Below are 6,394 nucleotides of genomic sequence, written 5' to 3'. Positions count from 1 at the left end.
GGAAATTTGCTTTGAATCTATTAAATTTGGGAAATTTGTATGGATGATTTGGGAAATTTTGTTTGGAAGTTTTGGGGTATTTTAATGGAAATTTGGGAATTTCTTTCTTGGATGGTCAGGAAATTTTTTGTGAGTTTTCAGGTGTTTCAAGGAAATTTGATTGGGGAAATTTGGTGGCCTAAGACTTTTGCAAATACTATAACATTAAAATGTATATATTGACTTAACTACTTCACGCACACAGTCATCCTTTTCTTGTCTTCCAGCAACTTCCACACCCTGATCAGAGCTTTTAGTCTGACTGACACAACCATTTACCACACTACTGGTGAAGACAGAGAACTGAGAAAGCCTGCAGTTTGAAGCCCTTTTAAAAAAGGACAGTTTAATGAAGAAGCTTTATTGTCAACTCTAAAAAAATCCCAGTCCCTGCATGTTTGCTGATACTGTATGCAGAGTTCTGATGATGACATTAGGCACACCAATCTGTGAGATGAACTACATATACACCTTTAAAACATGAGTATATACTTTTCCCCCTGCTTCAGTGGAAATGTCAGTTCAATTAAGTTGTTTACTATTGCTTTCCATGTACAACAAATGTTTGAGTGGAATGTGCCTTTAGACAGTACAGTCCCAGTGGTCAACTGGTGGGTTGGACCCAAAAGTGCATTTTGGGAGCTGCTTTCAGTATGTCATGAACATGGGCCTGAAAAAAAAGGTCAAAAGTCTAAAAAGTACAGAGGCCCCAAGGAGACATACATTGATGGATGTTATTATGCTCAGTTTTTCATGATAATAATAACTTTTGATGTTTTCACTTGATATCAACTTATCTCATTATCTTGGGATAACCAAGGTCGTATCCAGGGGATTGAAATGTGATTGGCCAACCCAGCAGCCAACCCCAAATTTCTAAACTGTGATTGGCTGTGTGCTTTAGGGGACCTGTTACTTCGATCAGTTTTTTAGAGAGGTGTCTGTGGTCTGGCTGCAGACTGCAGATTTCAGACACCCACTCTTGCAGACCACTACTGAGGGACACCACATCTGTTACTAAGGAAGGGATGTAATTAGCCTGTACAACATCTTAGAAGTTTTATTTTTAAGTCAACTTTATTCATTCACAAAATCTGGCAGTCACAGTCATGAAATTGTCACATTGCAAACATCACAGACTAAGCAACATTTTATAAATAAAGCAGAAAGGTCAGAGGTCAAATCCATGAGTAAATTATCTTTATACCCGTTTTATAGGTAGTTCACTTGCTTTAGCTTCATGGCTTTAGCTAAAGCTAAATCTGACAAGCACAGCTTTGTTTGCTTTAGATTTAGCTACGTTAAAAGCTTTGTTACCTACATAGCTTTTACAGCTTTAGATTAAGCTACTTTAGCTACATTTCCTATGTAGGTACGTAACTAATGTAGCTTTGTTAGCTTGAGATTTAGCTATGTAATATGTGTAACACACAGAAATGTGTGGTCACATTTTTGTTTACAGTATGTGGTATACTTTATGCAACAATCTGAATGAGAGCAATTTGACTGTATTTTTTGTATATATCATGGTTTTGTGTGTAGTTTCAGTTTATGCCATTAGGGGAGCTAAGTCTCCCATGGAGACTGATTGGAATTTAGGCTCTTTCAGTGATCCGGATCATTTGGCTCAGCAAGAAGAGACGGGTCTTTCGGCTCCCAAACGGCACTTCATTCAGGTACCAGCGACGTTCATTTGACCTGCCATATTTTGCAATATCATGACCTTTGACTGATATTGTGGTAGTATTTTAGTCCAACTGTGCTCCATTTTTGAAGTGATAAAAACATCATGCAATTATTTTTGTAAATATACTGCCCCAACACCTGAGGGTCAAATGAAATCTGCTTACTAGCTGGGCTGTTTGACATACCTGATATAAAACATTAATGTTACACCATGAAGCTTGTGTCCCCAATGTGAGATGTGCCCGTGGAAGTGTATGTGGAAAAGATTATTCCTGATAATCAATCATATAACACACAAAAAAAATACAAATAAATAGTAAAAATAATAGTTATAATGATTTAAAACGGCTCTCAAACAGGATCCCGCTCTTCTCGTTCACATACAAGAGCCGACTTTTTGAACCGGCTCATTCACTAATGACCCATCACTACTGGAGACAGCTCAGTGTGCTTAGCAGCCCTCGTCTTCAGACTAGCAGAAGCAAGGGAAGAAAACACTACTTTTAATCTGTCAAATTGTTTTTCTGTTGTTTACAGGAACACTTACTCACCTCACCTACAGGGCCTGTTACACTAGGTTAGCTATGTAGCTTATGTAGCTAACGTAGCTCCAGATTTAGATGATTAAGCTATGTTAGCCACATAGCTATGTTAGCTTGATATTAAGCTATATAAGTGATGTAGTTAAGTTACATAAGTAGCATACATAGCTAAAATGGCTTTGTTAGCTTTAGTCTACATTAGCTGCATGTTTTCATGGGGGACAAGCTTTCCCTGTAAGCAGACTGTGGCTTTATTTAACATTTTGTTATCAGGTTTTGCTTGTCAGGTTTTTGACTTTTAACTTTCGGTCATCTAAAAACTTTCGCCCGTACTCAAAGCTAACCAGCAGTTTGATATGATTTAATTTAGAAAGTTTTAGCGTGTATTTCTGCTCTGCAGAAAAGTTAACGTAGCTTGATAACGCCAGATTTAGATGATTAAGCTATTTTAGCTACATAGCTATGTTATCTTGAGATTTAGCTATGTTAGCAATGTTGTTAAGTTACATAAGTAGCATATGTAGCTAACATAGCTTTGTAAGCTTTAGTCTTAACTACATCAGCTGCATGTTTTCATGGGGGACAAGCTTTGTCCCTGTAAGCAGACTGTTTACCTGGCTTTATTTAACATTTTGTTATCAGGTTTTGCATGTCAGGTTTTTGACTTTTAACTTTTAGTCATCTAAAACTTTCGCCCTAACTCAAAGCTAACCCAAAGGTTGATACAGTATGAATTAATTTGGAAAGTTTTAGTGTGTATTTCTGCTCTAACAGAGACGAGGTTTGCAAGGGAGGGCTTCTGAGATATGCGGTCTGCAGCCAGACTGTCTTAAACATTACAGACTACACAACATTTCATAAATTGGAAGTTGAACATTTTGGGGAATTAGGACCGCATTTTCCATTTAAAGAGGTGGTGGGCAGGTCCTAAGGCCACACCAGTTATTAACTGCTTCTTTAAACCCCTGATTGAATTATACAAGACTACATGTTTGAGCCTCGATATATCCACTCCTCTGTCTACCTGATATGACGGTCCTGTGGTTGTGCCTTGCCCTTCTGTCTGCAAATATCTGCTGAGTAAGTGGCACAGCTGCTGCTCTGTGCTCTGATGCCAGCTTCGATTGCTTTTATGTCTGACTGATTCAGATAACAGCTCTGGACTACCACATCTGTTATATGTCTTAGAGAAAGCCGAGCAAGGCAGCTTTATTTACATGGCACCTATCAAATACCTTTTAAAGCCTTGGAAATGTCCTGCAGAAAAACTAGGTTGCCTGTCTAAACAAATATTTAAGAAAAAATCTCTCCTGGGTAAAATATGCTCAACATCCAGATGGTGTTGGTGGTAGTAGAAGAAGCAGACTGGCCTGGCTGAGTGATAATAAAAGCCAGAGAAGAACGCAGGTGGGTAGACTCCTTGGCCCTGAAGCTGCAGCTGAGGAGCTGTTCACACTCAGCCCAGCTGTTTGCCAATCTGCTGCACAACACAAACTACTTGTGCCCTATATGAGGGCACTATGCAATAATCATTTGTTGGAAAACACTGTAAGAGAATCCATCTTATTATGGTAAATGTAAGGTGAAGAGGGATAAACATAGAGATAGGTGGAAATGATACAGAGCATTAATAGAGATGGTTTACTCCATTACAGACATGTCATACAGAGCTCTGTGTTACCATCTAGTGGTGGAGTAGTTACAAAAAAGGCTTAAAGACTGTCTCTGCTCCTGTGGTTGCATGCGTATATCGCATAAATGTCCTTTTATCAGAAACAAGCATTATAAAATAACCCTAAGTGTTTTCAGGATTTGTTTGTGCATAAGTGAAGTTAAAGCATCATAGATGATGTGACATGGCTTTATACTGTAGGCTCATGAGAAAATACCTTGCATATGAATACTCAATAGTAGTTTTTATTGTCAAATGGAAGCCATACAAGAGAGAAGTGAATATCTGTCTTAGTGTGAGTATCGCATTAATGGAAAAGACTTGCTTTAACCTGCTTTAGGCTGAAGAAAAGAGGTACAGAGGTTGTAAGAAAATGTTTTCCCTATAGTCATGATACTAATTCTCACAGTAAATTGGAGTAAAATAAAATACAGAATGTGTACAAAGTATTCACCCCCCCTTCAGTGTTATTTTTATTATTATTATTGATTTCATATAACTATCATGGGAAATATAATTTGGCTATGTTGACAAAAATTACATTTAAAAAAACTCTTTGATGTCAAATTTAAAACACATTTCTAAAAAGTAATGTCGATAAAATAAAATATGTATTGTAAATTAGGTGATTGCATAAATATTTACCTCTTTTAAAGTGATTGACATTTTTCAACAGATGTCCAGACAGTTGGTGGTAGTAGTCTCACCACTGTCAAAATGAGGATCACCTGAGTGCAGTGGATGTGTCTCAAGTGATTGTAGTATAAAGATGCCTGTGTCTAGAAGATCCAGTCACTGGTTAATCAGTACTCCTGACAACCATTACACCATCAAGACAAAAGAACACTCCAAGCAACGCAGAGAAAAGATTATTGTAAAGTATAATTCAGGGGATAGATACAAAAAAGGCACCGAACATCCCCCAGAGTTCAATTAAATCCATCAACAAGACATAGAAGAAATATGGCACATGTGTGAATCCGTCCTGATCAGACCGTCCTCACAAACTGAGTGTCTGTGCAAGGAGACTCATGAAAGAGGCCACCAAGAGACCTACGCATGACTACTGTGAAGGAGTTACAATCTTCAGCAGCTGAGATGGGACGGACTCCACATACAACAACTGTTGCCCAGGTTCTTCACCAGTCAAAGCTTTCTGGGAGAGTGGCAATGAGAAAGCCACTGTTGAAGAAAACAGATTAAATCTTGACCAGAGTTCACCAAAAGGCACGTGGTAAACTCCATGGTCAAGTGGAAGAAAGTTCTTTGGTCTGATGAGACCAAAATGGTCTCATCACATCACAAACACACATCACAAACACACCACCCCCACTGTGAAGCATGACGGTGGCAGCATTATGCTGTGGGGATGCTTCCCAGCTGCTGGCCCTGGAAGGTAAGGTGGAGGGTAAAATGAATGCAGCAAAATATAGAGAAATTCTGGAGGACAATTTTATTCAAGACAATGACCTGAAGAATACAGCCAAAGCTACACAGAAATGCTTTAAAGACAACAAAGTGAATGTTCTGGAGTGGCAGAGTCAAAGTCCAGACCTCAATCCAATAGAGAATTTGTGGCTGGACTTGAAAAGAGCTGTTCACGCCCGAACCCCTTGCAACCTGACAGAGCTTGAGTCATTTTGCAAAGAAGAATGAAGTAAAATTGCAGTGTCCAGATGTGCAAGCCAGACTGTGACCTATCCACACAGACTCAGTGCTGTGATTGCAGCTAAAGGTTAATCTATATAATACTGATTTGAACAGGGTGAAAATTTATTAAGTCACTTATTTTACATTACATATTTTTTGACATTCCCTTGTAGAAATCTTTTTCACTTGGGCATTAAAGAAGTTTTTTCCTTTTTTGTTTTGGTCAAAAAAGTACAATTATTTTGACCATGACTGATTTATACAACCAATAAAAGGGTAATACATCCAAGGGAGTGAATACTTTTATAGACAATGTATGTGCAAACAAAAATTTGTTTTACTTAATATATAACTTTTGATCATCTTTAACATGTTTCTTTCAAATTGACAAATTAGGCTGATGCAACAATTTACCATATGGTACAGTTGGTCTTTAGACCAAGTAATTTAACTCTTGGTACTTTTATTTGCTTACAGTACTAACTTGCTTTAAGTTGAATAAGGATATTCAGTGTGGTTTAGGGTTACCAATAGATAAATAACAAAGTGGAGGGATCTCCACTAGGTGGAGTTATTCTAAGCTTGGGTTGTGGGGTGTTTGGGCTTTTTTGGTTTCATTTTTGGCCAGACAAAGATCACATGAACATATTCAGTACAACAAAACTGCTGTAAAAATAGACGTCTTGTGGTTGGCCCATGGTTTGGCTCTTATGTTGATACCTGGCTTGTTTCCCTATGACTGACATTTTTAGGAATGCAATACAAACGAGATTAACTGCCAGAGCTGTCTTGTCCTTTCTCTTGT

The sequence above is a fragment of the Cheilinus undulatus genome, linkage group 11 (genome assembly GCF_018320785.1).
Source record: "Cheilinus undulatus linkage group 11, ASM1832078v1, whole genome shotgun sequence".
NCBI classification, from domain to species: domain Eukaryota; kingdom Metazoa; phylum Chordata; class Actinopteri; order Labriformes; family Labridae; genus Cheilinus; species Cheilinus undulatus.
This window is presented reverse-complemented; position numbering follows the sequence as displayed.